At 39.2% G+C, this 12,395-nt stretch overlaps 1 protein-coding gene across 2 annotated transcripts in view; it reads right to left on the minus strand.

Moving 5' to 3' along the window:
- RBMS2 (RNA binding motif single stranded interacting protein 2) overlaps positions 1-12,395 on the minus strand; it is a 72,634-nt gene that overhangs the window by 44,023 nt on the left and 16,216 nt on the right. The window lies entirely within an intron of this gene.

Raw genomic sequence — 12,395 nt, forward strand, 5'->3', positions numbered from 1 at the left:
TCTCTCTCTCTCTCTCTCTCTCTCTCTCTCTCTCTCTCTCTCTCTCTCTCCCCCCCCCCCCCCCCGCCCGCTCTGTCCCTTGCCCACTTGCGCTCTCTCTCTCTCTCTCAAAAACAACTTCATGGCTTACAGAGAAATGTTATCTGCCTCTTCCACAAGAGAGAAAAGGGAGAGAAAAAAAACAGGAAAGATAATGCCTGCCTATAGTTTGTTGTACCCTACCCCATCATTTACCATATGTTCATCATTTGACACAATTTCATTTTGGCCAGAAATAGATAAAAAAAAAAAACCCACAAGAAGTCAGGAAACACCAGCACTCCTCTTTTCCACCCTCACTCTACCTGTTCAAAGAATACACAGATTGGTAGACTGAAGATCTGGTCTTATTAAGACTCAAAGTCAGAAAGATTCTGCTCCTTTGGTCATTATAGAATTTTTTTTTTTCCTTATAGAAAAGACAATAAATACTGGCAATACTACACACCTAAAGGAACTGGCCTAATCTAAGGATATGAAAGGTATGTATGCCTAGTCTATTTCCAGATCAAAATAAAATGTGTATGTGCAACCACCCAGCAATACATCAGGTATATAAAGTCCTATCCTTGTTCTAGTCTGCTTTTACAAGTCACAAAGAACTCACAAAGTTTGATATAATGTGCATACAACTATCTCTAAAAAGATACAAAAGAAACAGTTTATAATCCTGGCTACTAGGTAGAAGGGACTAGGTATACGAAGGATGGGGTGAAAACACAGGCTTTTTCTATGTGTGTTTCATTAATACACATTTGAACATTTTGTTTTATCCCAAGGCCATACATCTATTATCTATTAAAAAACAAAAATCAGAGGATGTGGCTGGCTCAGTCAGTAGAGCATCTGACTCTTGATCTCAGGTTGAGTTCGAGCCCCACACTGGGTGTAGAGATTACTTTAAAATAAGTAAATAAGGGGCACCTGGGTGGCTCAGTCAGTTGAGTGACCTGACTCTTAATTTTGGCTCAGGTCACAATCCCAGGGTGATGGGATCCAGCCCCATGTCGGGCTCCACACTGACTGAGTGTGGAGCCTACTTAGGATTCTCTCTCTCCCTCTGCCTCTCTCCCCAGCTTGCGTGTTCTCTAAAAATATAAAATAAATGTCTTTTAAAATCTGACATTTTTTTTTTTTTTTTTTTTAACTAGAATAGAGGGCCGCTTGGGTGGCTCAGTTGGTTGAGCATCTAACTCTTGATTTTGGCTCAGGTCATGATCCCAGAGTCGTGGGATCAAGCCCTGTGACAGGCTCAGCACTGAGCGTGGAGCCTGCTTCAGATTCTCTCTCCTTCTAACAAAAACAAAACTAAACTAAATTAGTCCTTGGAAAAGTGTTAACCTACTTTATCAAACTCATGATCTAAATCTACAGTTGGAATGGGGCAGAGGTTACAGGTAAGAGGTGGAAGTGAGGGCTGACTGCCAAACTGAGCACTGAATACCAAAAATGGATTACAGTTCATCCTTAACAACATGGATTTGAACTGTACAGGTCCACTTATACGTGAATTTTATTCAATACAGTATATTACTGTAAATGTATTTTTTCTTCCTTGTGATTTTAATAAGATTTTTCTCTTCCCTAGGTTATTGTGAGAATACAGTAATATGTAAAACATATGAAATATGTCTTAATCAACCGTTATTGGTAAGGCTTCTGGTCAACAGTAGGCTATTAGTACTTAAGTTTCAGGGGAGTCAAAAGCTACACCTGGATCTATCGACTACACAGGGGTTCAGTGCCCCTAACCCTTGCATTGTTCAAGGGTTAACTGTATAAGCAAAAGGATAAATTCTCCAAAAAAGGAAGAGAAAATTCTATCCAGTTCTTGGATAGTAATGTGGAAGATGATGTAAGAATTTCTACAAGGTCCAGTACCCACAGTCTCATAAATATGTACTATTTACATAACAGCTACAATATACTACATCTGTAAAGAATATAGGAAAAGGCGTGGTGGGCGGGAGGGGCGCACCTGGGTGGCTCAGTCAGTTAAGCACCCAACTTTGGCTCAGGTAATGATCTCACGATTCACGAGTTTGAGCACTGCATACGGTGAGCTCAAGCCCTGCTTCAGGTAAGCTTGAGACAATGCTCTGGGCTCCACACTCTCTCTCTCCCCCTTGCGCTCTCTCGCTCTCGCTCTCTCTCTCTCTCTCTCAAAACTTAATTATTTATTTAGAATGGGGCACTTGTGGCTCAGTCAGTTAAGTTCCAACTCTTGATTTCAGCTCAGGTCATGATCTCAAGGTTGTGAAATCAAGTCCCTCTTCGGGCTCCACTCTAGGCATGGAGTCTGCTTAAGATTCTCTCTCCCTCTCCCCTGTTCTGTCTCTCTCTCTCTCTCTCTCTCTGTTATTCATAAATAAATAAATAAATACATACATAGATACATACATACATATATACATAACACAAAATTCGGGATGCCTGGGTGGCTCAGTAGGTTGAGCGTCCAACTTCGGCTCAGGTTATGATCTCCCAGTTCATGGGTTTGAGCCCCACATTAGGCTGCTCATGCTCTGTCTGTCTCTCTCTCTCAAAAATAAACAAACATTAAAAAAACTATAAAAAAAAAAAAAACTACTTTCTCAGCTCACCAATAAGAAGCAACTCCTCATGCACTCAAGTTTTATTATGAGATTGCAGCAATTCAGTCACATATTCAGACTCCACTTCTGATTCCAGTTCTCTTGCTATTTCCACCACATCTACAGTGACTTTCTCCACTGAGGTCTTGAGCCCTTCAATATCATCCCTGAGGGTTGGAATCAACTTCTTCCAAACTCCTATTCATGTTGGTATTTTGACCTCTTCCCACGTATCATGAATGTGCCTAACAACATCTAGAATGGCGAATTCCAGTAAGGCTTTCAATTTACTTGGTCCAGATCCATCAGAGGAATCACTATCTATGGCAGCTATAACCTTTCAAAACGTAGTTCCCTTTTTTTTTTTCTTAATTTTTTTTAAGTTTACTTATTTTGAGAGAGAGAGAGAGACAGAGCACAAGTGGGGTAGGGGCAGAGACAGAGGGAGAGAGAACTCCAAGTAGGCTCTGCACTGTCAGTACAGAGCCCAACGTGGGGCTTGAACTCACAAACTGTGAGATCATGACCTCAGCTGAGATCAAGAGTCAGAGGCTTAACAAACTGAGCCACGCAGGTGCCCCCAAAATGTAGTTCTTAAATAATAAGACTTAGAAGTCAAAATTCATCCTTGATCCATGGGTTGCAGAATGGATGTTGTGTTAGTAGGCATGAAAAAAAACATTATTCACATTGGATAGCTCCATCAGAGCTCTTGGATGATCAAGTACATTGTCAATGAGCAGCAATACTTTGAAAGCAATCTTTTTTCCAAGCAATAGGCTCAACAGTGGGCTTAAAATATATGGTAAACCATATTGTAAAACAGATGTGCTATCATCCAGGTACTGCTGTTTCATTCACAGACCACAGGCAGAGTAGACTCAGCACAATTCTTAAGGGCCCTAAGATTTTCAGAATGGTCAATGAGCATTGGCTTCAATTTCAAGTCACTAATTGCATTAGCCCTAACAAGACAGTCTGTCTTTTGAAGCTTCAGCACTGACTTTTCCTCTCTAGCTACAGAAGTGCTAAAGAGCATCTTCTTCTCATAGAAGGCTGTTTCATCTACATTGAAAATCTGTTGTTTAGGGGCGCCTGGGTGGCTCAGTCAGTTAAGCAGCCGACTTCGGCTCAGGTCATGATCTCACGGTCCGTGAGTTCGAGCCCCGCGTCGGGTTCTGTGCTGACAGCTCAGAGCCTAGAGCCTGTTTCAGATTCTGTGTCTCCCTCTCTCTCTGGCCCTCCCCCATTGATGTTCTGTCTCTCTCTGTCTCAAAAATAAATAAACGTTAAAAAAAAATTTTTTTTTTTTAAAAAGAAAATCTGTTGTTTAGTGTAGCCACCTTCATTTAACTCTCTTAGTGACATCTGGATAACTGGTTGCAGCTTCTATATCATCACTTCCTGGTTCACCTTGTACTTTTATGTTATGGAGGTGGCTTCTTTCCTTAAACCCTATGAGCCAACCTCTGCTAGCTTCAGACTTTTCTTCTTCAGCTTCCTCACCTCTCTCAGCCTTCACTGAATTGAAGAGATTTAGATCCTTGCTCTGGATTAAGCTTTAGATTAAGGGAATGTTGTGGCTGTTTGATCTTCTGTCCAGACCATTCAAACTTTCTCCATATCAGCAATAAGGCTGTTTCACTTTCTTATCATTTGTGGGTTCATTGGAGTAGTGCTTTTACTTTCCTTCAAAAACTTTTCCTTTGCATTCAAAACTTGGCTGCTTGGTACAAGAGGCCTAGCTTTTAGCTTATTTCAACTTTTAATAGGTCTTCCACACTAAGCTTAATTATTTCTAGGTTTTGATGTAAAGCGAAAGACACTGAACCCTTCCTTTCACTTGAACACTTAGAGGCCACTGTAGGGTTACTAACTGGCCTAATTCAACATTGTGTCTCAAGGTATATGAAGGCCTGAGGAGAGGCAGAGAGATGGAGGAAACAGCCAATGAAGTGGTAAAATCACACACACTTACCACTTAAGTTCACCATCTTATATAAGTTCACAACACCCCAAAACAATTACAATAGTAACATCAAAAATCACTGATCACACATTACCATAAATATAATAACAATTAAAAAGTCTGAGGGGCGCCTAGGTGGCTCAGTTGGTTAAGCGTCCGACATCAGCTGAGGTCATGATCTCATGGTTCGTGGGTTCCAGCCCCGTGTTGGGCTCTGTGTTGACAGCTTGGAGCCTGGAGACTGTTTCAGATTCTGTGCTTCCCTCTCTCTCTGCCCCTCCCCTGCTCACACTCTGTCTCTCTGTCTCTCAAAAATAAACATTCTGGTTGGGGCGCCTGGGTGGCTCAGTCGGTTGAGGGTCCGGCTTCGGCTCAGGTCATGATCTCACAGTTTGTGGGTTCGAGCCCTGCATGGGGCTCTATGCTGACAGCTTAGAGCCTGGAGCCTGCTTTGAATTCTGTGTCTCCCTCTCTCTCTGTTCCTCCCCTGCTCATGTTCTCTCTCTCTTCTTCAAAAATAAAGACACTAAAAAAAATTTTTTTTTTTTTAACGTTTATTTATTTTTGGGACAGAGAGAGACAGAGCATAAACGGGCGAGGGGCAGAGAGAGAGGGAGACACAGAATCGGAAACAGGCTCCAGGCTCTGAGCCATCAGCCCAGAGCCCGACGCGGGGCTCGAACTCAGGGACCGCAAGATCTTGACCTGGCTGAAGTCGGACGCTTAACTGACTGCGCCACCCAGGCGCCCCTAAAAAAATTTTTTTTAAGAAAAAATACAAAGTAAACATTCTGGGGCGTTTGGGTGGCTCAATCAGTTGAGTGTCAAACTTCAGCTCAGGTCACGATCTCGAGGCTCGGGAGTTTGAGCCCCACAGTGGGCTCTGTGCTGACAGCTCAGAGCCTGGAGCCTGCTTCAGATTCTGTGTGTCCCTCGCTCTCTTCCCCTCCCCCACTCACACTCTGTCTCTCTCTCTCTCTCAAAAATAAACATTTAAAATAAATAAATATTTTTAAAAATTGTTTAAATAAGCATTAAAAAAATTTTTTTTAAGTTTGAAATAGCACAAGGATTACCAAAATGTGACATGAAGTGTGCAAATGCTGTTGGAAAAATGGTGCCAATCAACTTGTTCAACACAGCATTGCCACAAATCTTCAATATGTAAAAAAACACAATACCTGCAGAGCACAATAAAGTGAAGCACCATAAATGAAGTATGGCTATACACATTTAGCTTTGCTATTCCACACTGGTTAAGTTTTAAAGGGGTAAGTCACCAGATGGGGAAGTCTATAGCTTTCTATTTTTGTTTTGTTTTGTTTTGTTTAATCACTGCTGTATCCAGGTAGATAAATCTGTCTAATTCTGGGGTAGTAGTAGAAATCCACTGGCCCATAGATATAAGCTACCTCCTTGAATATTAGTTTTATTAGAAATAAAAGCAATACCTTTATTATTATCTCTCAAACTTTTTCTTATTTCTCACATGGAATGGAGGAAGAGGAATGCTTCAAAGTGAAATCCCTCAAACTGCAACAATCTCTGAGAGCAAGGCAAGTACCATCTTTGGTAGTTGAAATGAGAGAGGGGATGGGTAAAGTGTTAGCATGCCTGGCTCTCCCAGTTTGTAAACCCTACAAATGTAAAATAATGATTTAATAATAATTCAACTTGGGTTAACAAAAAAAAAATCATTTCTTTCCTTTTTTTTCTTTTAACATTTATTTATTATTGAGAGACAGAGAGACAAAGAATGTGAGCAGGAGAGGTGCAGAGAGGAGGGGGAGACAGAATCCAAAGCAGGCTCCAGGCTCTGAGCTGTCAGCACAGAGCCTGATGTGGGGCTCAAACCCACAAACTGTGAGATCATGACCTGAGCTGAAGTTGGATGCTCAACCGACTGAGCCACACAGGCGCCCCATTTTCTTCCCTAATGTAAAGTTTTTATTTTATACATAAGGAAAAAATTGTATACACATGTAAAAATTCAGTTTTTATAAAGGCACTCAATTATTCACTATTCATTTAAGAATTAAGTAGGCAATGAATCATTGTTTACTAAATGTCTTTTCAAAACTATCTTTAACTATATGTCCCATTAACTAGCAGGAAGTGGTTAAAACACAGGCTCAAAAATCACAAAGACTTAGGTTTAATTCTTCTAGTGTTGCCATGTATTAGCTGTGTGACTTTGGATGTGTTGCTTAGCCTTACCTGTAAAATGGGAACAGTAACAGCACCTATGCAACAGAATTGTTATGGAGATGAAAATAAATACATGTAAAGCTCTTATACTAGTGCCTGAAAAATTAAAAGAGTTCACATCCATTTATTCAACATACACTGAATGCCTGCTTTAGAGTACCAGGCTATGTCAAGTACTAAGGATGAAATGCTGAGCTAAATCAGAGATAGTCTTGGTACTAATGAAATTCAGCGTTTAGCAGGGATAGAGACATTAATCAAATAATCATAATTGCGTAATTACCCACTGTGATAAATGGGCTAGGAAAAAAAAAAGAACAGAAAGCTGTGACCTAATTTAGTGTGGTCAAAAAGGTGGCATTTAAGTGAAATTTCAAGGATGAGAAAAAACTAGACATACAGAGAATGAAAGAGAGGATCATTTCAAAGAGAGGAAACTTGGGCAAAAGATATAAAGTGGGACATTCAAATGAACCTAAAAGGAACAGAAGGTCAGTAAAGCTAGAGTGTAATAAAGGATGGAGAGGGAGGCAGATCCTTCCAGCCTGTGCTGAAGTATTTGGCTTTCCTTCTCAACACATTAGACAGTCAGTGAATAATTTTAAGTAAGAAAGAAGTTACAAGATCTGATGTAGGTTTTGAAAATATTACTGTGGCTAGTCTGGGAAGAACAAACTAAAGTGAGGCAGGAGTTGAAATATCCAAACAAGAAACAATGCAACCTATAACTGGAGAAACAGCAGTAAAGATGAAAAAAAAAAAAAAAGTGGAAAGATTTGAGATTTAATTTATAAGGCAGAATCAACAGGACTTCTTTATAGATTGGATGTAAGAAAGGACAGTATCTAGCTTGAGTAACCAAACAGATGGTGGTATCATTTATAACACCATATAGAGATCAGGGGAGTGCAATTTGAGGACTACAAAGCAAGCGTTACATTTTAAATATGTTAAATTTGAGGGGTGCTTGGCTGGCTCAGTCAGTAGAACATTTGACTCTTGATCTCGGGGTCATGGGTTCAAGCCCCACATTGGATCTACAGCTTACTTTAAAAAAGTAGAGGGGTGGGGCGCCTGGGTGGCTCAGTCAGTTGAGCGTCCCACTTTGGCTCAGGTCATGATCTCACAAGTGAGTTCGAGACCCGTGTCGGGGTCTGTGCTGACAGCTCAGAGCCTGGAGCCTGCTTTGGATTTTGTGTCTCCCCCTCTCTCTGTACCTCCCCTGCTCGTGCTCTGTCTGTCTCTCTTAAAAATAAACAAAGATTAAAGGGAAAAAAAAGAAGTCTTGCTACCTTTAATAAATTAATCAGTCAATAAATAAATAAATATCTCATTCTCTCTCTCCCTCCTCCTGCCCCTCTCCCCAACTCACGTACTCTCTAACATAAAAAAGAACTTGAATAAGTTATAAAATTTCCAGGAAAAAATATCTATTAGGCAGCTGGATACACAGTGGAGAGATCTGTCTAGCAATTATAATCCGTAAATCTGTTAGCATACTAACAACTAAAATCTAGGGAAAAAAAGTATATTTAAAGAGAAGGTAAGGTAGGAAGGCCTAAAGAATTCTAAGTAATCAGGAATTGAACAGAATAACTGACAAACAGACCAAAAGAGAAGGGCCAAAAGGGCATGACCGAAAAAGATTGTGTAACCAGAGGCAAGGAAAGAGAGCGTTTCAAGAAATGGAGAATAGTCAACTCTAGCAAATGCTGCCAAGAAGTTATGTAAGATGTAAACTAAAAAAAAAGCTAGTTGGATCTGGCAACTTACAAGTACCTTATAGGCTAGACCAAACAAAAGAATCAGTGAGCCTGAAGAGTGGTCCTTTGAAATTATCCAGTCAGAAGAAAAAAAGGAAAAGGAATGAAGAAAGTTAATGGGACTTAGGGACATGTTAACAGAAACAATTTATACATCCCTAGAATCCCAGAAGGAGAAGAGAAGGGGTAGAAAGCTTATTCAAAGAAACAATGACTAAGAACTTCCCAAACCTGGAGAGATATTTGGACATCCAATTCATGAAAGTAATAACTTACCCCAAAATTTCAATCCTAAACAATCTTCTCCATGATAGATTATAATAAACTGTCTAAAATCAAAGACAAAGAATTTAACTTATTCAAAGTAATCTCTATCCCAATGTGGGGTTTGAACTCATGACCCTGAAATCAATAACTGCGTGCTCAAACTGAACCAGTCAGTTGCCTGACAAAGACAGAATTTTATTTATGCTTGTAAGTATTTATTTACTTATTTAGAGATAGACACAGAGAGACAGAGAGAGAGAGAGAGAGAGACAGAGACAGAGAGAGAGACAGAGAGAGAGACAGAGAGAGAGACAGAGAGCGAGCAAGGGAAGGGCAGAGATAGGAGAGCTGTCAGTGCAGAGCCCAATGTGGAGTTTGAACTCACGAACCGTGAGATCATGACCTGAGCCGAAATCAAGAGTCAGATGCTTAACCAACCAAAAGAGAGGTGCCCCAAAGACAGAATTTTAAAATCAACAAGAAGGGATGTCTGGCTGGCTCAGTTGGAAGAGTGTGCAACTCTTGATCTCAAGGTCTTGAGTTCAAGCCCCACACTGGGGGTAGAGATTACTTAAGTAAATAAAACCTTAAAAATAAATAAATAAATACATACATACATACATACATACATACATACATACATACATAAATAAATAAATAAATAAAATGAATAAATAAATAAAATCAACAAGAAAACAAATTCCCTCATACAAGGAAACCTCCATAAGGCTATCAGTGGATGTTTTAGCAGAAACCTTGCAGGCTAGAAGAGAATGGGATAATATAGTCAAAATGATGAAAGAAAAAAGAAAAACGCCAACCAAGAATAGTTTACCCAGAAAAATTGTTGTTTAGAAATGAAGGTCAGGAAGACTTTCCTTAACAAACAAAAACTAAGAAAATTCATCACCATTTGACCTGACTTACAAGAAATGATGAAAGAAGTTGGTGAAGCTGAAATGAAAGAATACTAACTGGCAACATGAAAACATATGAAAATACACAACACACTGGTAAAGGTAAACATATAATCAGATTCAGAATATTCTAATACTGTAACATAATGGTATTAACCACTTAACTCTAATATAAAAGTTAAAGAACAGAAGTACTGAGGCACCTGGCTGGCTCAGTTGGTAGAGCATGAAACTCTTGATCTCGGGGTCATGACTTCAAGCCACACATTGGGTGTAGAGCCTACTTTAAAAAAAAAAAAAAAAGTCCTACAATAACTATACTTAAAATAATTTGTCAATGGATATACAACATAAAAATATGTAAACTGTGATATGAAAACATAAAATGTCAGGGGGAGGTTAAAAGCGTAGATTTTGTATACAAAGACAAGTTACCAATAATCAGTAATTATCAGAAAATCATCAATTCACAAAAAAAAGTCAGCAAAAGAGGAAGAAAAGAACTACAAGACAGCCAGAAATAGGGGTGCCTGGTCCTTGATCTTGATCCCAGGGTTGCGAGTTCAAGTCCCATCGGAGGGTAGCGTTTACTTAAGAAAAAAAAAAAAAAAAAAAGCCAGAAACAATTAACAAGATGCCAATAAGTCCTTACCTAGAAATGATCACTTTAAACATGAATGGATTAAATTCTCCAGCCAAAATGCAGAGTGGCTGAATGGATAAAAATACAAGACCCAACTTAACATGTTACTTACAAAACACTCATAAGAACAAAGTGAACGGCTGGAAAAAGATATTCCATGCAAATGGAAACCAAGAGTGCAAGATAACTATACTTACATCAGAAGAAATAGACTTTAAGTAAAAAACAAGAGACATAGATCATTATATAATGATAAAGCAGTCAATTCATCCAGAGAATATAAAAATTGTAAATACATATGCACCCAACATGAAAGTACTGAAATATATTAAGCAAATAATAACAGATCTGAAGGAAAAAACAGACAACAGTCCCCCTAATAGTAGGGGACTTCAACACCCCACTTTCAACAATGGATAGATCACCCAGCAGAAAATTAATATAGAAATGCAGGACTCAAAGTATACTTTAAACCAAATGGCCCTAAGAGACACATACAGGACATTCCAACCAACAGGAGAATACACATTCTTTTTGCAAGTGTACATGAACACTCTGCAGATTAGAGCATGTATTAAATCACAAAACAAGTCTTAGTAAATGAAAAATTACTAAGCCCATCAAGTATCTTTTCTGGCCAAAATGGTAAAAAACTAGAATCAATAACAGAAGGAAAATTAGAAAATTCACAAAATGTGGAAATCAAACAATACACTCCTGAACAACCAATGGGTCAAAGAAGAAATTTTTAAAATCCTGAAACAAAAAAAAAATGGTAATACAACATACCAAAACTCATGATATGTAGCAAAAATATTGCAAAGAGGGAAGTTTATAGCAATAAATACTCACATTAAGAAAAAAATCAGGGCACCTGGGTGGCTCAGTCAGTTAAGTGTCCGACTGGCTCCGGTCATGATCTCACAGTTTGTGAGTTCGAGCCCTGCATCTGGTTCTGTGCTGGAAGCTCAGAGCCTGGAGCCTGCTTCAGATTCTGTGTCTCCCTCTCTCTCTGCCCCTCCCCTGCTCACACTCTGTCTGTCTCTCTCTCAAAAATAAACATTAAAAAAAATTTTTTTAAAGAAAAAAAATCTTGGGGCAGCTGGGTGGCTCAGACAGTTGGGTGTCGGAATCTTAATTTCAGCTCATTATCTCACAGTTCATGAGACTGAGTCCTGTGTCAGGATCCACACGGACAGGATGGAGCCTGCTTGGGATTTTATCTCTCCTCTCTTTCTCTCTCTACCCCTCCTCCTGCTTGTACTCTCTCTCTCAAAAATAAATATTTAAAATTTTTTTCAAACAACCTCAAGGACCTTGAAAAAGAAGACCATATTAAGCCCAAAGTTAATAGAAAAAATGAGAGAACAAAGGTCAGAGAAGAAATAAATCAAACAGAGAATAGAAAAACAATAGAAAAGCTCAGTGAAACTAATCGTTGGTTTTTTGAAAAGATAAACAATTGACAACACTTTAGCTAGACTTACAAAGAAAAAGAGAACTCAAAATTGTACAGAAGAGACATTACAACTGATACCACAGAAACATAAAGGATAAGAGATTGCCATGAATAATTATACGCCACCAAATTCGATAACCTAGAAGAAATAGATAAATTCATAGAAACTTATGCCTACCAAGTATTAATCATAAAAACAAACAGGGGCGTCTGGGTGGCTCAGTCAGTTAAGCGTCCAACTCTTGATTTTGACTTAGGTCATGACCTCATGGTTCATGAGGTTGAGCCATGCATTGGGTTCATGAGGTTGAGCCATGCATTGGGTTCATGAGGTTGAGCCATGCATGTACTGACAGTGAGGACCCTGCTTGGGATACTCTCTCCCCCTCTCTTTCAGCCCTTCCCCTGCTCACGCTCATTCTCTCAAAAATAAATAAAACATTAAACAAACTACACAGAAAATCTGAACAGACAAGTAACAAGTGAGGAGCTTGAATCAGTAATCAAACACCTCCCAAGAAAGAAAAGCCCAGGAC

This window comes from Herpailurus yagouaroundi, unplaced genomic scaffold (genome assembly GCF_014898765.1).
Source record: "Herpailurus yagouaroundi ecotype Mexico unplaced genomic scaffold, PumYag 182, whole genome shotgun sequence".
In the NCBI taxonomy this organism is placed as follows: domain Eukaryota; kingdom Metazoa; phylum Chordata; class Mammalia; order Carnivora; family Felidae; genus Herpailurus; species Herpailurus yagouaroundi.